Source organism: Schistocerca serialis, chromosome 6 (assembly GCF_023864345.2).
Source record: "Schistocerca serialis cubense isolate TAMUIC-IGC-003099 chromosome 6, iqSchSeri2.2, whole genome shotgun sequence".
Classification (NCBI taxonomy): domain Eukaryota; kingdom Metazoa; phylum Arthropoda; class Insecta; order Orthoptera; family Acrididae; genus Schistocerca; species Schistocerca serialis.
In genome coordinates, this window is record NC_064643.1 from 597777817 (window position 1) to 597805160 (window position 27344).

The 27344-nt window shown below is 43.7% G+C and overlaps 1 protein-coding gene and 1 non-coding gene across 9 annotated transcripts in view; both read left to right on the top strand.

Moving 5' to 3' along the window:
* The window catches only part of LOC126484374 (myocyte-specific enhancer factor 2), an 890132-nt gene that overhangs the window by 826984 nt on the left and 35804 nt on the right, over nucleotides 1-27344 (top strand). The window contains exon 1 of one of the 8 annotated variants that reach the window (XM_050107858.1): nucleotides 7069-7209. The exons of the other annotated variants lie outside the window; for them this stretch is intronic. The gene's annotated coding sequence lies outside the window, so the exon portion shown is untranslated. Of the gene's footprint in view, nucleotides 1-7068; nucleotides 7210-27344 lie in introns of those variants that run through there. 8 annotated transcript variants of the gene reach the window in all.
* Nucleotides 747-819, top strand: Trnav-aac (transfer RNA valine (anticodon AAC)). The gene has a single exon. It is a non-coding gene; the product is annotated as a tRNA-Val (tRNA).

Sequence of the window (27344 nt, forward strand, 5' to 3'; positions counted from 1 at the left end):
GTTACCACCCCTACAAAATAATGAAAGGAATTTTTTTTATCTCATACTACTTTTCTGTCATTCATGCATGAAAAGTATCGCTTGAGGCATGACCTTAAAATTTATTACTTATTTGTTACTAATTTTATTTCAAAAAAAAAATCACAGATAGTATCCATATATGCCGGTGAGCGTTCCTACAATATTATGTCACTGTACGACCCACATTTCGTGAGATACGACGTCATGAACATTAAGCACAAGGCGAGACACCGCATGGTACGGGCGTGGACGCACAGCTGTAAATAAATACAGAATAAAGTATTGGTGGTTTGCTGCTTGACACAGTCACTCCGGTTAAACACCTACACGTTACTTTACAAAGTGGTATGAAATGGAACTAGCATTTGAAGTCGCTAGTGGGAAAGACAAATGATCGACTTCTATTGATTGCACGAATTTTAGGAAAGTGTAGCTCATCTATAGAGGAAGCCGCATATTGTAGCTGGAGCCGCATTGCCTTCTGCCAACAACGTGACTGTTTTTGCAGATGTGATTTGGTATAAAATTGCGCGAAAGAGCGCTATCTCGTTCGGCAGCTCCTCATGCTGCGGAAGACACGCGCTGGGCCACCCCGAAGACGTTTTGAGCCCTCACTTGTGATAGGTTTCAGGTAGTCAAAAGTGTGTCGATCAGGTGTAGGTGTGCGAGCGGAAGAGAAGCTGAGGTTCTTACGAATGCATAAGGAGGACATTATCGTATCCGTCGTTTCCGTAGTGTAGCGGTTATCACGTCTGCCTAACACGAAGAAGGTCCCTGGTTCGATTCCGGGTGGAAACACTTTTTCGCCACGCTGAACAAGACATACTTATATGCATTAGCTAAGGTATCTACCCGAGATCTTTGAAATCATCTTCGTACATCCCATCAGAGTGTAGATTGTCCAGATCAAATATGAAATTCACTCAGTGCTGACGGGGGTTCTTTTTGCGCTATTAATACTGCTCGAGTGTTTGGGATTCCACGAGGTCGGATTAAAGGAAGGCATCGAAGCAATTTAGAGATTAACGTGCGAGTATTGCGGAAATGATCCGTGAATTCAAGTGGGAATTCCTGGAGGGAAAAATCCTACTTTTAGTGTAATCCTACTGAGGAAGCTGCGAGAACCGGAATTTGCGACAGACTGTGGAACGATTCTTCTGTCACCCACGTACATCTTGCGTAAGGATCGGGAAGACAAGAGAAATCAGCGATCCAGCGAAAGCGTAGAGACATTCGCTTTTCCTTCGCTTTGTTTGTAAGCTGACCGAGGGAATTCAAATCCACGTCCGGCGATCCAGATGTAGGTTTTCCGGGATTTCCCTAAGTCCTTGCAGGCACCTGCCGTGGTAGTTCCTTTGAAAGGGCACGGCCGATGTCCTTACCCGCCCTCCAAAGATTCCGAGCTTGCGCTCCGTCTCTTAATGACCTCGATGTCGACGGGACATTGAGTCCTAATTTTTTTTATTTTTATTTGCGAGTGGAAGAGGAAAGGGAATAGCTAGCAGTGGTTCTAGGTACCCTCCGCCGTGCACGGAATGGTGGCCTGCGTAGTATGTATGTAGATGTAAGGGTAGCGGTACTGTCTCTCTGTCACCAGAGGCCTGTAACACGTAGTGTTTTATGAGAACAAGGAAGGCGACGGACGCTGCGCACTCTGCCTGTTTTGGCTGGTGTGAATCCGGTAATTGGCTGTACAGCGGCTGGTGTTAGGGCGGCCAGTGCTTCCGGCGCGGCTGTGCTCGGTGACGGCGCGCAGCGGCCGGGCAGCAGCCGGTGTTGGAGGAGGAGGAGGAGGAGGAGGGCAGGCGTGTTTTTTGTGGAGCCGCGGCGCGTGCAAGGCGTGTGGCAGCCGCGCGTCTCCGGGAGGCAGCCGCCAGGCGCGAGCGCCGGCTACCAGCCAGCGCGGGCACGCGCCGCGGCGCCGCGTGAGGCGGAAATCCGCCGCCGACACGACTTCACTTCCAGGAGTAGTGTCAGGCTCCCGGCTAATGCAGACCCGAGACTGCACGGATAACAGAAAAGCAACGGATAACAAAAAACACGCGTTTGTACGTCAAACTATTTATTGTATTTACAAAACATGCTACATATGGCATTTGAAAGCCCACTGCGTTACATACGCGTTGCCCGCCGATACGAAGTTATCGGTATTCAGCTCCTAGGAGAAGGACCCTCATCATTCTTCTGAACGGTTTGGTACAGACCGCCTCCCCTATGTCAGCCTTTTCATTTCAGAGTAGCACTTCCGCCCAACGTCCCCAAACGTTTCTTGTATATATTCTAGCATTGTAATTCTGACAGAGGCAGCAAAGGATTCGGAAGAGCAGTTGAACGTAATGGACAGTGTCTTGAAAGGAGGATATAAGATGAACATCAACAAAAGCAAAACGAGGATAATAGAATGTAGTCGAATTAAGTCGGGTGATGCTGAGGGAATTAGATTAGGAAATGAGAGGCTTAAAGTAGTAAAGGAGTTTTGCTATTTGGAGAGAAAAATAACTGATGATGGTCGAAGTAGAGAGGATATAAAATGTAGACTGGCAATGGCAAGGAAAGCGTTTCTGAAGAAGAGAAATTTCTTAACATCGAGTATAGATTTAAGTGTCAGGAAGTCGTTTCTGAGAGTATTTGTATGGAGTGTAGCCATGTATGGAAGTGAAATGTGGACGATAAATAGTTCGGACATTAAGAGAATAGAAGCTTTCGAAATGTGGTGCTACAGAAGAATGCTGAAGATTAGATTGGTAGATCACATAACTAATGAGGAGGTATTGAATACAATTGGGGAGAAGAGAAATTTGTGGCGCAGCTTGACAAGAAGAATGGAACGGTTGGTAGGACATGTTCTGAGGCATCAAGGGATCACAAATTTAGCATTGGAGGGCAGCGTGGAGGGTAAAAATCGTAGAGGGTGACCAAGAGATGAATATACTAAACAGATTCAGAAGGATGTAGGTTGCAGTAGGTACTGGGAGATGAAGAAGCTTGCACAGGATAGAGTAGCATGGAGAGCTGCATCAAACCAGTCTCAGGACTGAAGACCACAACAACAACAACAACATATATTCTAATATCTGGCTTCCCCTAGAGTTATTACCCGCTACAGCTCCCTCGAGTACTATGGACGTTATTGTCTGATCTCTTTAACACGTCATCCTGTTCCTTCCTCTTCTCAGCGTTTTCCATACATTCCCCTCCCCGCCGATTCTGCAGAAAACTTCTTCACTTCTTTTGTCAACAGTCCATCTAATTTTCAACATCATCGTATCAAACGCTTCCATTCTTCTTTTCCCGTTTCCTCACAGTGCATGATTCACTAGCATTCACCAGATGTAAATTCTCAGAAATTTCATCCCGTCGTAGCCAGAAATGCCCTCTTCGACTGAACTAGTCTGCTTTTTTGTCCTTATAGCTTCGTTCGTCATGTACAGTTTTGCTTCGAAGAATGCAGAATTCCTTCGCCTCGCCTACTTCTGGGCCCGTAATTTTCATCTTAAGTTTGTCGCTAATGTCGTTTCCGTTGCTCCTCATTGCTTTAGTCTTTCCTACTCTGAACCCATGACTATGCACAACATATTGTTCTGTTGAGAATTTTTCATAATTAGAAATTGGAAGGAACGATCTGTATTTGCTTTAAAGAAACTTTTAATGGGCAAGGTTGCGTTCGGTACTATTTCTTCCGGCTTCAAACAGTTAAGACTGTCATCTTCTCCTGTTCAGAAAACTTGCTGTTACACATCCTGTTCAATTATGAGTGTATCACACATGCCATGTTGTTCTTATAGTAGATAGTATTCAGCACACTCCACACAGGTCTGCCAGGCCTTTTTTTCATTTTTAACAAACCTTGTGGAATCTGCTACATAATGTCCACCATAATGTCAATATAGCATGTGTGATATAGTGATAATGGAACAGGCCGTATTAGCAAGAAGTTTTTTGAAGATTTTTCGGTCATTGTTTCCTCGGTGTAAAGATTGAACAGTAAGAGCGGAATATTATACATCCCTGTCATAAACTCTTTGTAATCGGAGCGTTTTGTTCTTGGTCTTCGATTCTTATGGTTACCTCCTGCTTTTCGTAAGTATTAGCGGTATACACCTATTTTTCTGAGAATTTCGAACATTTTGCGCGGTTTTACATTGACGAACGCTTATTCTAGGTCAACAAATCCTATGACATCTTGATTTTTCTTATACCTTGCTACCGTTACCAAGCGCAACGTCAGTGACTGCCACCTTAGTGCCTGTGTTTTTCCTAGTGCCAAACCATCATTTAACAGATCCTCAGTTACAAATAGTAAATCGGCGAAAAACATGTTACAAGTGTAGACTCACCTGAAGGTGCTAATGGAAAACGGAAAAATATTGCAAGCCTCTCTGGCGGTGGGGTTGGACACGCGTCGTCTTCCGTCGGTGAAACATTAGTCACACGCACATAATAGCGTATTCTAAACGAAAATATTCGCTCTAATTATAACAAAACATTCCAGGCGTTGGCCTTTTCCCGAAAATCGCCGTACTACGCATCACTAATCTGTATACGGAGAAAAGGTTGCTTGCTGCAGAAGATATGTGACAGCTAGCTGGCGACACGACTTTGTCGTCTCCCTCCGCCAAGCAAAGTACTGTACTTACCAGTTCTCTTTCTGACGCGGAAAAAAAATAAGAATAGATTTTCGACTTACTTAGAGACTCTAGAGAGATCTGAGTCAGACATGAATACCGGAATGTTTACACGATTTTTTTACGAGACAGGTAAACTCCATATCTATGATGAGTTAAATATTGACAAAACAAGTGTAGGAACATTCAGTTCTTTATTTATTGGTTAAAAACAGTCTTGGTTGCAATTTTAGTTTTTTTTATTTTTCAACGACGCGTTTCGTCTTATTTATGCATCTTCAGGTTATCTTTTCTAGATGGACGCGAGAGGCACTAAGATCTTTATTTTATGAACTGAAAAATGTAAACAAAATTCGAATAATAAACAGTCGAAACTATAGAATATTGTATGTTCCTAGATTGTGTAGCGAGGAAAGCAGAAGAAACAGAATCTGATTGCAAACAGGAGCAGTATTGCCTGTGCTGGCTACACTATTTTGAAACAGAACATGACGTGATTTCTGCAAATAACGAAAAAATTTAATTCTTTATTTTCATTCCTTGGACGATAAATGTGTTTTATCTAGCACAAGGTTCATGTGCTGCTGCTTAAAACTACAAATGAAGTGTTGTCTGTGTTTCGAGTCAGATTTACTTTCGTTTTCTTTGTTGTACTATCGAAATGCAATAGTAGCAGTTAGCAGCTGAAACCTTATTATAAGGACTGGCCATACCTTCGTCAGGAAATCGTTTTTATTGTATGCGGACGAAAATTACGTTCATTGTGTTCGTAATTCGACGAGCTCTGTGGTGTCTTTCGTTTCATTGTATCAAAATCGTGGAGATTACTCCGTAGAGTGAATACTATGCGCGGTGCTGTGTTTTAAATATAGGTTTCGGATGATTCGTATTTCCTTAACCTTAATGTGAACTTTTCTAACAGTTAGAAACATGGTCATAGTCGGTAAATAGAAACGGATTTTCGCAGGAAACGTTACCGGCAGTTATATAAAATCGGTTTCGAGTAACAATTACAATCTAAAATTTGCACGCTATTGAATACGCTGAAATATACAAAACAGAAACTTTTAGCAATCACCTCCCTTCAAAATATGTGTACATTTCATATGATCTTACATCTTGGCTGCTGGGATTTCCTCGCCATAAACTTTGGATAGTGTTCATGGTACGGTGCTATTGGGTGTTACGTCAACATCCTCTTCTCTTTCGATCTGTAAACCAGCTAATTATCGTACTGCCTGCTAGATATCCACTAATCTACAGTTAAATCTACTTGAGAATAAGTGCAGTTACAAGACTGAAATATTTGATAACAAATATCTCATTATACACTTTCAGCCATTAGAAATTTTCCATCTTCTCCAAATCCAATGTTTAAAAGAAGTATATATATCTAAAAAAATCATATTTATAAATTATTTTTTACTTAATTCATAATACAGTAGTTTCATATTAAGAGTAGCATTGTTCCGATAATTGTAACGTCAATAACTCGAGCAGATGTAAAACAAAACGAAATTGTAGGCTTCGAGAACTGAGTTTTAGTCTGAAAACGCATTGCGTTTAAAAGAATAACAAATGGAGTGACGAAACAGTGCATTATAGTAATTAAACATTTTGTCTGTCTCGGTAAAAGTCAACAGACAAAAATTTGTGTTGTAACGTTGAATTTTATGCCTGGAAACGCGAAAGCTTAAATACAGTCAAAAATTTAATAATAAAATCCGTCAGCTTCGTCATCACGGCTCCTGTTGTTACGTAACGAATTTCATTGCGAAGTCAGAATGTCAGAAACGTGTATCTGTGGGAGCTACATTGCATTATTAATTGCAGGTTGCGAAATTTTGATGGAATGTATGCAGAATTATCTGCGCATAGTATTCTCTCATTCTGTGTATATACTGCCGCAATTTCGCAAACTGCAATTAAAAATGCATTTTAACTCCTACAGATATGCTTTTCTGATATGTTGACAACTGAAGCCGTGATGCTCAAGCTGTGACTTGTAAATGTGCATTGGTTTAGTAAAAGTGTAATACAGTATAAGGCAGCAGAATAATTTTATTATGAAGTTTTCCACATATTTTACTGTGTCGTTTGCCAAGAATAGCTACTATGGCTATCGTGAAACAAATATACATTATTTACAGTCCCGTCCATTCACGAAGAGGCTCATATCCTCATGACCGAATTTGAGCTGCAGTAGCATTGTTGATCGACTGCCGGATCATTGTCGCCGAGGCACGGCGTAGGCGCGTGAGGGGCAGGCCGAATTCTCCGTGACTACGCTCCGCGTTGGTGGTGGAAGTCCGGCCGCAGGGTCAGGGGTGTTAGTAGAGGGCTGAAGGGGGGAAGCACACGGCCGCGGCGGCGCTGCCGCGCACGCGCACTCGCGGCTCCTGCAGCCTCCATTATGTAAGGCGCGCCACGCCATTGGCCGAGTCCGTATGACGTCATAGACGGCCAGCCGCCAATCGATGCAAGCGTGAGCTGGCCGAGTCGCGCCTCGGCAGCGGTGGTGAGCGCGTCGTGCAGCGCCGCTCCACTCCGCGCCAGGGACGAGGTAAGTCGCTGACAGCCGCTGCCGCCCGCAGGGAGGCTGCGTGTGCGAGTGCGTGCGCAGGTACGAGCGCGGAGGTGGCGGGCATCGATCTGGCGCTCCCCAGCGTCCGTGTCGCTGAACGACGCTGTTAGCGCGTGAGCGCAATTTTCTGCCGATATTCTAAATATCTGATCGTCGACAGCAATATTTCCGTGCCGGCTGTTCTAATTCCGGAAGGCGACTCGCCGGCGCCGAGCCATTAATACGTCATGCGGATTCGTCGCGGTCGGCGCACCTGAAAACGCGTCATCGCTGTTGCCAACCTTGACACCTGGAAAGAGAATGGTGACAACCGACTGACGACGCGATCCTTCAGCTCAGTGACAGCAACGTGCGGTGTTCTGTTAACTGTATATCGGACCAGCACCGTTGGAGGCCTGTGTTCTTGGAACAGAGAGAGGGATGACATTATCTTATAATGCTGAAGTTTTTAACGCTTCATCTATTGTAATGTTTTTTTCCCCAGCCTCATTTCATGTGAATCTCTTCACTTCGAAATCACTCGACGAAGAGGCTCAAAATAGCTGCAGCATGAATTCTGGTGTTTGCATACTTTTAAGAATCGGCTTCTTCCGTGAGAACACTTTGCCCCGCGTGATGTATTACCGTGCAGGGGATCTTGAGTTTGTGAGAACATCGATCCGTCAGCTGTCCGTGGCTCCTCGTTAAAGCCGCACTGTATCATCAGCTCGACGCGCTTCCAGGTCTGAAGAACAGCAATTTGGATACTTACACGAAGCATGCAAAGTAAGATCTGTAGGTACCATTCATTTACTTTCCAAAAATATCTATATTTGACTAGTTAATACAAACTTTTGCATTACGTCTCTTCTGTAACTTACGTTCAGTGACAGTTTTAACTTTTACGTCAGCGAATTTCACAAGACTTGCACCTCTCTTTCTATCTATGTACTGTGCTCCGTTCAAACTCGCCCAAGTTAGTTATAAGTTTTCCTATGCTGTCCTGCAGTAAGCGTTTTCGTTCTATAATACATAACATTTACGGCAGGAATTCGATATCTTATATATTTGGACCCCTCGGAGACTTCACTAAATCACGAAATACACAGACGACGTCAATTAGCCACTCTGCAGGCTCCCTAATTCGTGATTGTTTCGAAATGTTTGGTGGTTTCTGTTATGTCCGCTCCGAGCGGAATGCATAACAGAAACAGCTGTCCGCAGCATGACCAGTGGACTTTAATGTCGAAGTTTCGTAGTCTTAATTGTTTTGTTTTTATTCTCTCGTTCTTGTCTTCGCGATTGACTTTCTCTTCATTTTTAGAATTTTCTTCATTACTGAAGTATTCGGATTGGTGTAGTTACCCACATCACGCGGCTGCGATAAACTAATCCGTGCCTCCGTTAGGTCGACACGCTGTTGTCACCATGGCAACGATAATATCCGCGCTCGATTTGTTTGGAGGCTCTCCTGCGATTGCAGCATTTTTCTGTACCTCAGGGCGAATTTATCTGCTTTCTGATTTATATCTGTTTTTGCAGCTGTGGAAAAGAATGCCTCCAAAATATGGTGAAGCATTTATTGAAAGGAAAGATTGTGATAATAATGGTCGTGAGGATGAAGGGAGAGAGAGAGAGAGAGAGAGAGAGAGAGAGAGAGAGAGAGAGAGATATCCTATCGAACGTGTCAAAAACAAATCTTTTAGCGGAAACTTTTTGAATACTGGTTGCCGATTCATATACTCATACGTAATACTCGGGGTTGGAGGGCACATACGATAATATGGAAGACTTGGTTGCAAATAGTTTATGTGATAGTTGACTGATAGATAACATAAATCAGAGTTTGCACATCGGATCTAGCAACATACAAAACAGACATTTACCTGCGTATTTAATATCTAACACACTTTCATTGAATTCATTCTATTAAAAAATGTAAAGACATAACAATTTAGTGGTTAATTTTATCGCAGCTATTTCCAAGAGAAAACTCATAGCGCTCGTTCAAAAACAAAAATTTCCTGTAGTATTGACCTGTCAGCAAATTCTTGCACTGTTGTGTATTTATGGCGATCTTCCTCAGTAGTTTTTTTAGTAATGAAGCATTTGTGTGCACATTTTCTTACGTGAACTGACAAACTGAATTGAGGAGCCTACTTTGGTACCATAACACGATGGATGCTAGAAGTTTACTGTTATGTTGACGTGCATCTGTTACCAGTGACACGGAACAACGGAGTTGCCACACACCGAAAGAACAGTTTTACTGATGTGAGGTAAAAGTAATTAAGTTTTTATAATGCAAAATGGGACACAGGCCTTCTGTGAAGTCCGGTTGGCTGCAGACTTGCCATAGATATAGCGGAAACATAAAATTGTAAGCTTCGTTAAGTATTGCGTAGACACGAGAGTTTACTGTCAAGCGGTTCTCGCCGAATTTTGTCGTCACGAAATTCAACGTTGCACAGCTTGCTTAAAAAGACATCGCATTTGACGTTGAAATACAAAGAAGAATGGATTCATCGTTGTAACAGTTTCGTAGCAAACCACAAGTGTTCATGTCATTTTGAAAGCTATCATTAAATCGAAATTATCGTTCATTGTTCTGCAGTGCGTCTTGCAGTTGATGACTCTCACCTTTTGTTTTTCGTCATTTTTATTTTTTGCTTGTATGCGAGAGTTCCCTTTGCATTTTACGGTGAGCGGTGTTCTGCCAAATATATGCGTACCCTAGCATTCAGTTGTCTTCCTCAGTCTTCTCAGCAACCATGACAACAGTATCTAGTTGGGAACTAAACGGTAGTCCACAGTCGGCCTCTTATAATCAAATAGTATGTCATTAATTATTCACTAAGATTTCCAACGCTGACTGTCACCAGTTAACGTAGTTTCGGTCATATGATTACTACTTTTTTCTGATAAGTTAAAATAGGCTTGGCTGGGTATGTAACTTTTGTATACCTCTGAAAAAAATATTCCTCTGGATTTCAGGATTTGTTCCTTTCCCGTTGGAACTGTTGAATGGATCATTCATTGAAACGCTCTTCTGGCGCGTACATACGCTCTTTTCTGCTGGTGCTTGAAAAGTTACCCCGTGAATTTGATATTTATGCCTATTTACTGTGGTCTTAATTTATTGGTTTTATTACAAGAACTGCAAAGTATTTTGTAAGAATGTTAATTTGAGAAGTACTGTCATATAGGATTTGTTTATCGCCATAAATGCAAAACGTTCCTATTGTTCGGAAGTAATTAAAATTTTTCATACAAGAAAGCTACATGATATGAGAGCTGTCTCAGTTTGAAAGCTCTTTCAGGTGAACTACTGTTATAGTGCTCTTTAGTCCTACTGTATTTCTTACTTACTTATTTGCATATAACCATACGTTAAATCATATAGTTTGCTTCTTGGACAATGTGATCCTCTTTCGAGTTGTGTGCGTTTGGCATAATATTCATCTGCGTTGATTAGCTTTACTAACATGACGAGACGGACAGTGTTAAACAGAAGCGCAACACCTTGATGAACATAATTTATACTGACTGTGATGAATTATCGTGGGAATTGGACTGCGCTTTAGGCTGGGATGTTTATTCACCAACAGATGCCTCAGAAGTTAAGTATTTAAAATTACATCAAGTCTATCGAGCTCTACAATGCTCGCTCAGTATGTATTTCCTGATCTATTGTAGAACTGCGCAGTAGTGTATTCCACTGTAATCGTTGTTGCAATTACAACAATGTGTGACTTTCTGAAAGGATTTCCTGAGTGCGTAGCAGTGTTTCGAGAGTTTACGTTGGGGAATTGTTCTTCTGGGTGACCAACGTCTGTTAATGGTTCAACGAAATTGAGAAGTGAAAAGAAGTCTATAGAAGATGGAGAATCCATCCTGGCATCATAGCAACAGCCCACGGAAGAAGAAGAAGAAGAAGAAGAAGAAAAGCATGTTTCATGTATGGATGATGACTGAATTGGACGGCCACTGCCCCTATGACGAAAAGCTTCTAGAACTGGAGTAGTCAACATTTTTTTTTACCTGGCGCCCACTTTTGCATCTCTGTTAGCAGTTAAATTTTCTACCCGCCCAATGCTTTCTCAGTAATTGTGATTTATGAAGTAGGGCAGCAGCTTTACCTTACAAAGTTTACGAAGCCGAATTACAGCGTGTTAAAGCGTATAATAAGAATTATTTACCAAATGCTTTATCAAAATTATATGAAAACTCAGTGGAAATGTTTTTAAAACCCATGCCAACTACCGCCGATCGTGGAAGTTGGAACGCCCACTAGTGGGCGGTAGGCACCAGAGAATTTGTCATGAAGGATAGCGGATGGTCGAGACTACACCGCAGAACTCAGGAACGGGAGAGTCATTGTTTGGAGATCTGCGAAAAGGCACGTGGTAGGTTTCACTATGACAGCTCACAAATAATATTCAGCTTCCTAGCTGGTGCGTCAACTAACGGTACCCGTTTGAGACGAAGCGGCCAGGATCAGGAGACGCATCGCAAGTACTTGAAGAAATTAAAAAATAACTGCACATCAGAATACTCCAAATTGGGCCTCTTTGCCATTTCGAAAGGAGACCCAAGTGTAACACTGTGAATTCGTTCCATTACAAAATTTCGGCGCACAAGGTTGACCATTGAGGATTCACCAATCGATGAACATGTGCATCAAGCTTTCAGCCGACATCTGACACTACATGATATTATTTCCTTCCCAAAAGCGGAAGAGCTAATTAGTTGGTCCTGGTAGAGTCCCTGGATCGTTGTCTGCCTAAGACGGGTTCCTCAGCAACTTTCTGAAGGAAGCACATCGCGGAGCATTCATCAAGCTGGTTTAGACGGTTCCTTGTTCGTATGAAGTACAGTGCTTTGTGATGCGCAGGTAGAGTTTTGAAAAACAAAACGTTCTATACTCCTCCAGAACGATCGTCACATTCATAGCTTGGGAACCAGTTTTACGTAATGGCTGAGGTTCTTCCTACTTACGTTAAGCTTATTCGTTCCCTTTTCCACTTCCTTCGCAGGTGCGGCTCAGGAAAGAATATTATTTAATACGCTTCGGGAGGTCCATTTCTTCGGCATTATGGTCGAAGAAGAGGAAGGTAGTCTCCTTTGCCGAAGTTTATATAAAAATGCAGTGACCAGATTCTTTCAGTTCCAAAAAGAAAAAAAGAAAGGACTCACCTTCGTCCGTTCGATTTCCGTCATCAGCGAACTTAACCGAATAACTTCATTCTTAACGGGACGAATTCGCCAGATATAAAAGTAATTTGCAGATCATGAAGGGAATTTGTGGAACCGTCACTGTTTACAGTATCTGTTAAATAATCTAGAGAATAACGCCATAAGCCCTGACAGGTTGTTCGTGGACAATGTTCCTGTGTAGAGGAAGCTCGCAGTGTCAGAAGACAGTATCGAAATGCATGAAGAGCTGCAGAGGAGTGGCAGATGACCCTGGACGTAAATAAATGTCATGTATTGTATCTAAATTGGCTAGGAGATCAATTTCTGTTGGGTAATGTTATTGGCGATGAAATGAAAGGTAGGTGTGGCTGGGGCCTCCGTCGGGTAGACCGATCACCTGGTGCAAGGCTTTTTAGTTGACGCCCATTCGGCGACTTGCGTGTCGTTGAGGATGAAATGACGATGAAGACAACGCAACACCCAGTCCCCGAGTGGAGAAAATCTCAGAGCCGGCCTGAAATCGAACCCGGGCCTCTCACATGGCATTCTGCACACTGACTACTTAGTTACGCAGGCGGACATTTTTGGCGATAGATAACTGAAAACAGTAACAGCCGTAAAGTACCGAGGAGTGGACGTAGTGTGCTCACGGAGGATTACCGACAGACTTCCACGCAAATGGAACAGGGAAGGTACCAGAACCCGGCGGAGCTGCAATTGCAGTATTTTAGCTCCGAATATGTGTAGCCCCCCACAGCGGAGTTAGCTCCTCCTTTTCATAGCTCACGTTCGTCGAGAATCGCTTGCGCAGCGAAGAGGCCCGTGTCACAGGAAAAGAGCCCAGATCAGTCCTGTTTACAAAGAGGGGAAAAGATCGGATGCACAGGATTATATACCAATATAACTGACGCCCGTCTGTTGCAAGAACTTGTAGCATATTTTCAGCTCAAAAATTATGACGTTAATGGAGGGAAACAAGCTCCTTTCAAAGAACTATCACGGATTCAGAAAAAAATCACGCGTGTGAAACACGATTCCCTTTATTCGTACACGACATCTTGCAAACAATAGGTGCAGCTGATCGGGCAGAGTTCGCCTTACCAGATTTCCGAACGGTGTTCGACACTGTGTCACATCGTCGACTACTAACAAACTATAAGAGGCAGTGTCTCCACAAATACGTGATAGGTTCGAAGAATATTTTGACTAACAGAGCCCAACACTGGACGGAGAGCGTTTCTCGGAAACGAAAGTAACATCTAGTGTGCCTCTAGGTAGCGTAATAAAACTTACAATGCTTTCAGTACATGGTAGGCCGCAAATCAGTTGTCAGTTGCAATTCTTAGACTGATTTCCGTGCCGGCCGGTGTGGCCGAGCGGTTCTAGGCGCTACAGTCTGGAACCGCGCGACCGCTACGGTCGCAGGTTCGAATCCTGCCTCGGGCATGGATGTGTGTGATGTCCTTAGGTTAGTTAGGTTTAAGTAGTTGTAAGTTACAGGGGACTGATGACCTCAGATGTTAAGTACCACAGTGCTCAGAGCCATTTGAAGCCGGCCGGTGTGGCCGAGCGGTTCTAGGGGCTGCAGTCTGGAACCACGCGACCGCTACGGTCGCAGGTTCGAATCCTGCCTCGGGCATGGATGTGTGTGGTGTCTTTAGGTTAGTTAGGTTTAAGTACTTCTAAGTTCTAGGGGACTGATGACCTCAGCAGTTAAGTCCCATAGCACTCAGAGCCATTTGAACCAACCATTTGAACTGATTTCCGTAGCGTAGTGGCAATCAGTTGTGAACATGAGTAGCTCGTAGTACCCATAAGTCAGCTGACACTAGCAGTTGGAGGTTGTGTTATTTGTTGTTATCTGAGAATGAATAGAAAGATAATTACAGATTACAGAACAGCGTTTATTTGTTTTGCAGACCTAGTGGAAACATAACAATAATTACAGCGATGTTAATGATTTGTTTGTCGATGATTGTCCAAACATTTGACTTCCATCCCGTCGAAGTACGCGCAATTAAATTTGAAATTTGAAGAGATTGGGTCAGTAGCGCAGTTTCTTCGTTTACGTGGTCCAGGGCCCGTCATTACAGAAGAGAATCTTAATGTTGTCATGTAATTTTTTGTGCAGTCACCGACTAAATATCAAAGAAAAGCAGCCGAGGAATATGGAATAGCAAAAACAAGCCTACGAAGGATTCAGAAAAAGCTGAAACTGAGGCCGTGTAGACCTACTTTACTTCAAAGCTTAAATGGAGATGATCGGGACAGGCATATGGAAATCTGCAAGTTTGAAGGTGAGTGGTATAGTGAACAGACACAACTGTGTTTATTTCTCGTCTACAAATCTGCATGTTGCAATGGAGAAAGACGAAAACTCTCCTCGCATGAGTGTATGGGCAGGGATTTTCAGCGATGCGGCAACAGGACCTTTTTTATTTTAATACTGCCAATTCTGTAAATTACCAGAATATACTTGAAGAAGTGTTGTTAGAACTGGAAAATATTCCGCTTTTTGAATATCTACAGCCGTAGAACGAAAAACTGATTTGGCAACAAGATGGAGTATCCCCGCATTGTGGAGTTATTGTGAGAGACTTTCTAAATGAAATTTTGGTGAATGAATTGGCAGACGGGGTACTATTGACTGGCCACCAGGATCCCCTGATAACACATCCATGGATTTTTCAGTTGGGTACACTTAAAGATGAGGTTTATTCCTTCAAGATTCGTGATACGGAGCATTTGAAGGAATGAGTGCAATCGGAATTTGAAAACCTACAGTCGCAGAAGGTTCGAGACATAATTTGTAAATCAGCGTTGAATAGGTGCTACGGTTGCTTAGAATAGCATGGAAACCACTTTGAGCATCTTTTGTAGGTTCACTGAACTCAGTATGTATATATCTGTTGATAACAAATTTGTATTTCCGTTTGTTTAGCATTATTGGAAAATTTGGAAATTTGTGGTAGGGTCTTATGAGACCAAACTGCTGAGGTCATCGGTCGCTAAGCCTACACGCTACTTAATCTAACTTAAACTAACTTACACTATGGACAAGACACACACCCATGCCCGGGGGAGAACTTGGATCTCCGACGGGGGGAGCCACACGGACCGTGACAAGGCGCCCTAGACAGCGTGGCTACCCTGCGCGGTTAGCATTATTGTACCAAACACATTTTTGACAACTGAGTTACGGATCACCCCGTACATAAGCAATGTATCAGACATGGCCATTCGCTAAAGAGGTCGCTGACAGGAAAGTTTTGTTGTTGGACCAACCTAAGGAATTGCATAAAGACGTGGACAAAATTCCCACTTGATTAATGAATGACAGCCATAATTAAATTTGAATAAATGCAACATACTGCCTACAACAGAGAGAAACAGCCGGACAGCATACGATGACAAGATTGATTGTGAATAACTCGAGCACGTCACATTGTATAAGTGTTTAGGGATAATACTAACGAGTGGACCTTAAGCTCTTGGACATTCATTTCGGGATGAGACTGCAAGTTAGTAGTACGCCTCAAGGGTGCACACCCATAAAAGTTGTAAAGCGCACTAGCCAGAATATTCCGAGGGAAAGGACTCTTTAAAAGTTTTACGCGCAGTTCATATACCGGTCAAATTATACACTGTGGCAGCAGAGCGTAACGGCTGTGTCTGTAGCGAACTCGCTTGCCGCGCGAGCGATCCAGGTTCGATCCTACCTTCGGATAACCTTTATATAAGTATGTAGATGTAGAAAATGATAGTGGTACTAACAGTACGCTCACCCACACTCTGTAAGGTTGCTTACGGAGTGTAGAAAAAGGTGTAGAGATGGGTCGCTAGTTTCCTTACTTCTATCATGTGTATGTTGGAGGAACGGCGAGTTTGAAAAAGTAACACATTCTGCGTATGGACGGCGGAAGAGCGGAGCAGTCGGAGGATTCTGAGGAGAAACGCTCTCTGCCGCTCAGGAACGAGTCCTGTTGTTTGTTGAGCGGTGGTGCGGCGGCAGTTCGATAGCCGGCGTCTTTTGCGTGTCTTGCTCGAGCCCGGCGCTGCCCACCTGGAATATTGACGTCCGTGGGACGGCGGGGCTCTTAACCCAGAAGGCGGCGGGCGCGGGACCAGGCGCGCTCGCCTCGCCTCTCCTCGCCTCCAGCAGTCCGGCTGCGTGAACCGCGGCGACGCTTTGCCGCCACAGCCTGTCTCGTCTAGCGGCCCGCTGACTGCGCCCCACGTCACCGGCACTCAGCCGAATAACGCCAAGGCAATCCCGTCGAAGAGTCCGTGTTGGCTGGTACAAGCCGTTTGGTTTTCATCAGGCCTACAACATTTGGACTAGAGTTTGTTTCTTTAATATCAGTCTACGATCACAGAAAATTACGTCCCCAGGCTATCGACTTCGGTCAGTGGTGAGTATCTTCAGATCTGCAGAAAAAAAGGAAAATCAAATACAAAATGTACACTCTACATCTTGTAACCGATAAACTATGACGTAATGGAAAGTACTACTTTCATACCCAGAATATACGCGTTTAAAAATGTGCCGAAGCGTACTTGTTTAAAACACATCCAAACACGATAAATCTAGAGTGGCATCATCGACACATGCAAAGTCAGCTAGGCATCGTCGAACATAACCAAAAATACTTTTTGCAACTATGCCATAGTGCCGGCAGAGTCATCATACGAACAACGCTTCTGTTCCTGACACACTGAGGTACAGTTGTCACAAAAATCGTATGTTTGTCTCACAAACTCGTTAGCTCAAAAATGGTTCAAATGGCTCTGAGCACTATGGGACTTAACATCTGTGGTCATCAGTCCCCTAGAACTTAGAACTACGTAAACCTAACTAACCTAAGGACATCACACACATCCATGCCCGAGGCAGGATTCGAACCTGCGACCGTAGCAGTCGCGCGGTTCCGGACTGAGCGCCTAGAACCGCTAGACCACCGCGACCGGCCAAACTCGTTAGCTGTCGCTACTGTACATATATTCAGTCAACTATACAAAATGCGGTTAAGGAAAAGACGTTCAATTAGATAAAACTATTCTGGGATCGTAAGGTACTACACGTTATAACAGTAATAAAATATACATTAAAAATCGAAATGAAATTGAATTTTAAAATTCTTAAGAAGAAATGGGTACGTGACACTGTGATTCTGAAACACTATTACAGTAACTCTAGGATACCGCAGTAAAAGCTTAAGGAGCTAACAGAATTACATGAAACATAATAAAGTAACTAGTGAAAAGAAGTCAAACGGATAAAACTTGAGACTGGAGTAAGTAGTCAGCCGCCGGGATGGGTCATAGGCGAGATCGAAACGCCAGAGTGCGGTACCTCGTCGCTAGTGATACGTTGCGTCAAGGAAAGGATCACAAAGCACCGTGACAGTTAATAACATCACATAGCCAGTGAGGTACATTATACAGACAACGAAGAGACAATCAAACAAGATGATGACACGAGCAGTACATAACGAAATGAAGCATATATCTAATGCTGTATATACTATCTAACTTCAAGCTCCTCCAGCCAATTGAGAGCACGACCTCCCGGTGCTTTGTGAAAGAAACACGTGCTACGCTATGTGCTCCATACAGTATGACCGGTCTCATCTAAATGCAACCGCAAGGCAGGTTTGTTATCCGGTTGTGAATTCTCGTGTATCAGAGTAAAATAAACAGATGCTATACTTCCCGGATCACTGTTTGTATTCACGACTAAATCACAGCTAGTCAAAACATTAGGACCGTTGTGGATCTCATCCAGGCCACAATTATGACAAATCTTTCATTCTCCAGTGATCTCATCTTGTACCAGATTATGTAGAACTTCCTTACGACTTTCTGCTCGGTAACGAGTAAATTATTTACGTCATTTTCCCGAAAACACCAAGTTTCGCAACCACACGGCCGTACGGTGTTTATTTATTTATTTTTTATTTAGCGTATGGCAAGTACAAATCACGTATGAAAAATCTAAAAGTACATAACACACAAAACAGTTACAATATCACAAACAAACATCTAGGTGTTGACCTCTGTTACACACAGCTGGAGTTTGAAATTCCTTCACAGACTGCCAAGGTTTTTTTTTTTTCTAATTTATTGGCTTTCCGTTCGTACCCGTGCAGCCGTCTCAGTAGAGGAAATAGGGTACGACAGTGTGTTTGATGCGAGTTGCTTGTCAGTAACGATGATACGAACGTTAGGACAACACAACACCCAATCCCCAAGCGGAGAAAATCTCCGTCCCGACCGGCAAATCGAACACGGACGTCTTCGGTTAGCGACGTGACGCGCTGACCCAGCAGCTACTGAGGGGAAGTAATTGCGAGCTGACTGAGACTGCAGTCTGGTCCGTATCCGGCATGGATCCTAGCTTTGATCTCAACCTCACGCGATGCGTCCTCCTAAAGGTCACCTACCCCCACCCCCGCCCTCGCGCTATTTAAAATCTTGATTTCTTTTGTAGTATCGGGTTCAGACTGCAACTGGCTGAAATAGGTCTCTCGAATTGGCACCAGTCCTGCTCATCACTTATGCATCTGCTAATTCAAGCAGTTTTAACCAGGCGATCATTGCAGTTTAATTTATTGCATTAGCTCTTAAGTCTACGTAGTATTGCTCTCTTGTTCACGCGGTAGCTACTGTTGGTCACGTGGTGGGATGTAATTATAAACTTACCAACTAGTGAACTTTCGGGCAACAGTACTCGCCACTGTGACCTACTATTCAGTAATGCCTACTGCCGGGCAACTACAGCAGAGTAGGCAGGAAAAGCATTTGATGTAATGGGAATATGCGTATGTCCATGCAGTCGTACTGTTTATTCTGTAGTGGATTTTGCTTCTTCTCGTTTTCTCATGTAACAGTAAGACAGGGAACAGCGATTCGGATCATAGAGAACGGAGATTGGAAACTGTTGTCTAGCAAAGGAAGCGAGCCAGGAACTTCTTCCCAAATGCAAGCATTCAGTTCCGCATGCGTGCAAGCGCACACGCCCGTTTCTGACACCTGCACTCTGCCAGAATTGTAATTAGTTGACAGAAGGAATCGAAGGTCCAAAAATCGGAAATATTCTCCCCATGACCAGAGTAGAATGCTCTCGAACAGAAAAGGAAGAATAATGAGGAAAAGGAAAACCGAAGGGAAGAGGGAAAACTAAAACAGGATCTTCTAGCACAAAGAGAACCTCGATCTGGAAACAAAGAAACTGCTTACAGTTCCTGTTAAAATTGATTCTGCAAAAAAATGCGTTTGCTCAAGGCGCGGATATGAATTTGATGACTGGATGCAGTTTGATTTAATGTGAAGACTTGTGACAAAAGGACTGTACGGATTGTGTAAAACTCATCCTGTGACCGCTGCTGAAGAATGTCACATACGATCTCTTGCCGACTGAATGTGTACTCCAGAATGAGATTTCCACTCTGCAGCGGAGTGTGCGCTGATATGAAACTTCCTGGCAGATTAAAACTGTGTGCCCGACCGAGACTCGAACTCGGGACCTTTGCCTTTCGCGGGCACACACAGTTTTAATCTGCCAGGAAGTTTGAATGTGTACTCTTATCCGCCTGTGTGAGCAACAGCGCACAGTTAACGGTTTTATGCGCAGTCTCGTTGTGCCCGTCTTATCATTAAAATGCATTTATTTATACAATGAGTAATATGTAGAAACTTAAATGACACATGGTGCACAAATAGATTACAATAAAAGATTAAGTGGATATCCGCATTCTTCCCACCACCCATCGTCTTGGCCTCTGCCATTCTTCCCTTCCACTATTCCTTCAACTACAGTCTTCAGCAACAGATTTTGTCGTAATATGTATACTACCAGTCTGTCTCTTCATTTCCTTGTGTTCTTCGTTACACCAGTTCCTCCAAAAACTCCGTAGTTGTTTTGCAGTGATTTATTGAAATTACTGGCAATCAAAAGCAGTCCAGCCACAGACACACTATAAGTGGTTCTTTCAAACTGCTGTTCGTACACATTCTCTTAGTGCTTTATCCATTCCCTAGGCGCTGAGTAAAAACTGGGAAAGGAAATTTGGACGTAACGTCTCATCGACGATGAATTCTTTAGAGTGGAATCACAGGCTTGCCAGTAACCTTCAAACACGGAAATACAATGAACGACATGTTTAATGTGATTATCTGAATAGTAACTACACGAGTCGTCAATCGGGAAAGAAGGAAGAATAGAATGCAACGTAGCGTCGACATCGGGGTCTTACTAGTGGAGGGCGAGCTGGCATAGGACAAGGATGGGGATTAAAATCGACCACGTCTTTTACGAAGAAACGATACCGGCATTCGCACTGAGTAATTTAGGGTTGGAAAACTCGAATCTGGAAGGCCGGAAGTGTAGTTAAACCTCGCAGTCCCCAAAAGCCTCGCTTTCAATGAAAACAGCAAAACAAAAAGAGAGGAATTCGAAACACAAAACGATGTAAAACTCAAATTCACAAATTCGCAAACGCCGGTAGACAGTTCGCAGAATCCAGGAAATCTCGTTATTCGTTTAGAGTTCAGGATTTGATTCGAAATGCCAGATTCTGTCTTCTATAAGGGAAAAAAATATATACAGGGTGTTTCACAATTGCTGTTACAGTGTTCAAGCGGTTGGAGAGACGACTTAACGAAAATTCACCGTTTGGATATGAAATAAGTTTGAAGAACGTGTCATTTTCAAATATCCCGCTTCACGGGACGGTACGTAATGTTAGAGCTGCACGGCGTATGTTTCGACAACGTTTCCTCTGTCACCTCTGTCCATCACATATTTTCAAACGACTTCAACAACGGCTGCGGGGAACTGGCGCTTTCACAAATGGGAGGCTTGACCGTGGTGCTTCACTGACGCGCACCATGGTCTGTGCATGGTCAGTATGAAAGCAAGGGTCGCAGAGACGCCACGTGCGGCGCACAGAGCCTGCAGACCACACAGGCCAGGGCTCTTCTCCGCTGTGTGCCTGCCGCGAACTGGGAGACTTCAAAGTGATCCAATATTCAAACTTCTTTTACATCCAAACGGTACATTTCCGGACCCAGGTTTCTTATCAAAACCTGGTCTACTAAGTCCCCTGTACAACACTAGAATCCTGTAATAGCAATAGTGAAGCATCCTGTGTACGGAAGATTCTGTGTCATCGTGACAGAAATCCAGGATTCTAGTGCAGTCTTTTATTGTCTGTGAAATAGTGTGCAGTATACTACTGCTGCCGGCCGTTGTGGCCGAGCGGTTCTAGGCACTTCAGTCTGGAACCGCGCGACCGTTACGGTCGCAGGTTCGAATCCTGCCTCGGGCATGGATGTGTGTGATGTCCTTAGGTTAGTTAGGTTTAAGTAGTTCTAAGTTCTAGGGAACTGATGACCTCAGATGTTAAGTCCCATAGTGCTCAGAGCCATTTGGACCATTTGCACTACTGGTAAATGTAAATTACCCACGGCATTCTTCTGTGAGATATCCCACGGGGTGGGTTCACCTGCCTGTCAGAAAGGGTGTTCTTTCTCTTCGCACATTGTCCCCTTTTCTTGCAGATATGTGAGAGGACTGTCGTGTATATTTGTAGAATGTAGATGAGTGTAGTGGACGCATGTACAATTTAGTGTTATGTGCGTGATGTATGATGTTGATAACGGCCAAGTACTGGTGGTGACAATTTCGTCCAGCTTCAAGTTCGAACCGAGTCAGCGCTAGTGCACAGTCGTGCGTTAGCGACCTCGCCCACGGAGGCAGGTAGGCGGGTTGTGTACTGTTGTGGATGGCTCGCGCGAGTAACACCCCTTTGATGACCACTTCAAATCGGATCAAAATTATAACTATTATAATTACGCTGTCTATTGAGGATTGTGGGATGGCGGAATATATTTGCGACGTACTTCATATACAGCCGTGTTCGCAGGTTCCTCTTTCAAATGTCTCTCTATTGTTTTATTCACGTATGTATGTAATTATAGGAGAGTTACCATACAATAATCGATATTATCGATATTCTAGATTGTGCTGAAGATTTAACTTCGTAACAGTTTTCTATTTAAATAATATCGTGAAAGGTATACCCAAAACTGGCAATAATGTTTCTCAAATTATTTGTGTATGTCACCGGCAATAAAGAATTCTATTGTACTGTTATAATGTGCATTGTGGGAAACGACTGCCCGTCGAAAAGGGCCAGATGATTTCTGACATTAAGAAACTATTTAATTGGATAATTTTGTGAGAATTTCTACAGCAAGAACATATTTTATTTGCGGGCGTGCAAGAGGAAATAAAACTGTCTGCTTAGAAGAAGAGGGAGGCTACTAACTTTACAAAAGCGCCTTTTTCCTCACACCAGTTTCATACGATATAGCACGTTTTTAGTTTCTAGTTGCCTTATTACGAGAGCGCAGAAATTGCGTGATGTGAATTTGGATTATACGGAAGTGAATGACGGAGACTTGTTTATTCCATTGTACTGAGGGTACAGCAACATGCATTGGCTGTATATTGGGTCTTGAGCAGACTAATCTTCCGGGCGCCTAGATCATCGATGAACCGCGTATGGAGTTCCTGAGAAGAGGTTTAAATCTGTTGGAGTTGAATAAAATGAATAATGCTGACCAAATAAACAGTGTTAGATGTTACCGTTGGTTTCTTTCGGAAAAAGTGTTTTTAGGCACGAAGGTATAAGAAATGTCTTAGCGACGTAAGTAGAAAATATTAAGCTATGTACACGAATGATGACAAAATCGTACTTGTTGTTAGGTCTCACACATATTCGAATACAGAGTAATTGTTGATACAAATTTAAAAATTAATAGCGTTTTTCGGGTATAAAAGTGTAATACGAAGACGGATATATTTTTACACCTCTATAATTGTTTTAAAATAAACATTACTTTGCGTATCCGAAATAACACGACCAATCTAGCGGATTTTTTCCTTACATGGCCTCACGTGTTCCTGGTTGCATCGTACATAGGCTGGGATTTAATTTGGTGTTTCCGCTGTTCTTTTGTGTGAAACCGAAAAGAAACATATCTAACTACTTTGTAGAATAATACATGTTTACACCAAGCAGAGGGCCAGTAGAGGGAAGGGAGGTGATGGGAAGGTTTTTCTCAAAGCCTACATGACGGGCTTACAAGATGACTAATTTACTCATGACGGCCAGTGTTCCCAACATGCGTTGCAGAATTGGTTCTTAGTGTTCTGTCAGGGGGCACCATCTCACGGAATCTCTGCAGCAGAAGCGGGAAACGGCCGATGAGAATGCGTACATTCTGCTCCTGGCTCTGGTTGAGAGGCCTATAGGTTAAATAATTTCGTGGAACGGTTTTCGAGCTCGTGAAATCGAGGAGTCAGCCGGCAGCCCCAGTGCGTTAGAGATAGCAAGTCGTGGGCCCTCTGGGACGAAGTTTGTGTTTTAAAGTAGTCTGGAGTCAGTGGTAGGCCTTCGTAATCACCGAGGTTACTCTTTCGCTACGGAAAATCCCCTTGTGCGGGTGTCGAATCCTACTCATGCACTTTTCTGTTTTAGTCGGCGGAGGTTGATGGTTAATGAGAATGGACTTGTTCGACAAAAAGAGTGTGGAGCCATTAGATGGCTGGAGGGGGTGTTGCGTAAAAGTGACGAACTTGGCTACGGTTAATTATGTCAATAAATTATATTTGTTACCGCGCAGTTTGTGTGTGGAGGTTTTGTGACACTTTGTTGTGAGGAGACTATCGACGGGAGTTGTTCGGTGCCGGTTGGAAGCGTCCTGTGGGCTGTTAGCGGTCATCATACTCCATTCCAATGGCCGGTTGTCGGAATCTTCATAACAGTAAGCGAAAACCTCTTGCATCTGAATGTAATCCGGATTACAGAAAATCGGGAAATTTGTACTAAATGCAAAAGCTCTAATATGTGCTGGAATACACGCACCTTTTATTTTTACCGTAGTGTACACACATTTATTTAATATAAACGTATGTAAGCTTCTTCTGTTTCAAACTGTTGTGGCGTTCGAGATCAGCACCAGTGCTTAGAAGCTTCATTGACAACAGTTCGGCTGGAGTTGTTTCCGGCTGACATTCTAGGTAAACCATTAGTCTTCCTAGCGGTGCCGTCGCCTCCGCACGAGGCATTATTTCTTCCTTTGAAACGCCACTTTTGTTGTCCACTTTAGCATCACTGCACTTCTGCGTACTGCAGCAGGTGGCAACAAAAATTTCTCATCGCTCCTCATACCGTAACCAGCGTCACTGTCACTCTGCAACCAGGCGCCTACGTCACTGTCGTCTACATCCGAACGAACAGGAATGTTTGCTAACTTTTCAAACGATTCAGAGGTGTTGAAAATTGCAAAAACTTGAGCTGTGAAATCACAAATAGCAGGTCCTGTTGTTTCTCGTGGCATCAAAATCGATAACTCAGTAACTTGATCCCAAGAATACGCAACCATAAAAATCACATCTTTGATATTTACCGATTTCTATACAGAATCAACCAGCTTCTCCCTCGTCTTCCGTTAATTTACCCAGTAGCTGCCTCTCGTATACACGTCTGATGTTCTCCAGTAAGCCTTGGTCCATCGCTTGCAGAGGAGGCGTTACGTTAGAAGGGCAGAACTTAACTCTGACGCCTCTACTGGCGAGCTGCTCCACTCCCGCAGGTGACGGTGCATTGTCAATAAACAACACGGCCTTCGGCGGGAGACTGTCTTCTTCAAAGTATCTCCTCACACTGGCACGAAATCATCATGAAACTAGTTTTTAAAAATACCACTGTCCATCCATGTATTATTTTGTGATTTGTGGACAACTGGCAAACGTATTTCGGTGCACAGGATGTTTGGTTTTCCTATCAACAAGAGGGGTTTGTGTCTTGTGCATGCAGTGCTACAAGCCATAATTGTGCTTCGATCTAATTTGGAAGCCAGTGTCTTACTGGGTAGCATCCATTCACCTCCGTTATAAATCTGGTGTGGGGTCAAGTTTTCGGAGGAAATAACCTCTTCAAATATTCGTTTTTGAAGTTTTCTGCAGCCAGACACTGTATCCCGCGGAAAAATTTCATCACGTATCTGAAAGCTGGTGTATGCCATGACGAGATGTGCAGCTTTTTAACCAGTCTCGGCTGGCGTGGAGTCAGGATCGCCGTCAGGTAGCTTTTCCTTTTGAGTTAGTTCGGGTATCGAAAAACCGTGCTCTCTTTTTCTCACTGAACCACATGAATAATGCTTCATGCGGTACTACCTATGGTGCCAACATAATAACTGTACATAAATCGTACCGTACCAACTGTACACTGAGATGACAAAGTCATCGGGTAGCGATATTCACATATACAGATGGCGGCAGTATAGCATGCACAAGGTATAAAAGAGCAGTGCATTGGCGGAGCTATCATTTATATATTTTCATATGAAAAGGTTCGAGGTGATATTGCCACACGACGGCAATTAACAGACTTTGAACTCGGAATGGTTGTTGGAGCTAGATGCATTGGACATTCCATTCCGGAAGTCGTTAAGGAATCCAATATTCCGAGATTCACAGTGTCAAAGTGTGCCGAGAACACAACATTTCATGCGTTACTTCTGACCATGGACAAAGCAGTGGCGGACCTCCTTCACTTAACGACCGAGAGCAGCGGTGTTTGCGTAGAGTCGCCTGTGCTAACAGACAAGCAACACTGCGTTAAGTAAGCGCAGAAATCAATGTGGGACGCACGACGAACGTAGCCGTTAGGACAGTGCGGCCAAATTTGTCGTTCTGGCATCAGACGACCGACGCGAGTGCCTTTGCTAACAGCACGACACCGCCTGCAGCGCCTGTCCTGGGCTCGTGAGCATATCGGTTGGCCCTAGACGACTGGAAAACCGTGGCCTGTTCAGATGAGTCCCGATAGCAGTTGGTGAGAGCTGATGGTAGGGTACGGGTCCCAGGAAGCCATGGACCAAAGCTGTCAACGAGACACTGTGCGAGCTCGTGGTTGGCTCGATAATGGTGTGGACTGGAAATGGTTGTGTTTGGCTACTTGGAGACAATCTGCAGCCATTCATGAACTTCATGTTCGCAGACAACGATGGATTTCTTATGGATGACAGAGCACCATGTCACCAGGAAACAGTTGTTCGCGATTGATTTTAAGAACATTCTGGACAATTCGAGCGAATGGCTTGGTCACCCAGATCGCCCGACATAGAACATGTACGAGACATATCGAGAGATCAGCTCATGCACCAAACCCTGCACCGGCAACACGTTCACAATTATGGACGGCTGCAGAGGCAGCATGGCTCAATATTTCTGCAGGGGACTTCCAGCGACTTGTTGGATCCATGACATGTCGAGCTGCTGCACTACGTCGAGCAAAAAGAGGTCCGACACGATATTGGGAGGTACCCTATGACTTTTATCGCCTCAGTGTATAGCACACAATTTCGTGTAATAAAATTAAAGGAAAAGGAAACAAAAAATTAATACAGATTAATGAGAGCCAGATGCAGGAGGTTCGTGTTCAGTTGCCTGGCTACAGGGCTTATGGCTATAGACAATGGATTCAAATGGTTCAGATGGCTCTGAGTACTATGGGACTTAACTTCTGAGGTGATCAGTCCCCTAAAACTTAGAACTACTTAAATCTAACTAACCTAAGGACATCACACACATCCATGCCCGAGGCAGGATTCGAACCTGCGTCCGTAGCAGTCTGGCGGTTCCAGACTGTAGTGCCTAGAACGGCTTGGCCAATCCGGCCGGCGACAATGGATTAGTCAGAAGCTTAACACCACACTCTCGCGGGTCAAAGCGAGGCTGGTGACGTTGATTTAAGCTGACTTGATTGTGCAACAGAGCAGAGAATTAATCCAGCTCCACCAGCAAACGTTTACGATTAAACCCATGTAGCAGTAGGTCGCGACATTTGTCTCGCGCCCCGCACGCT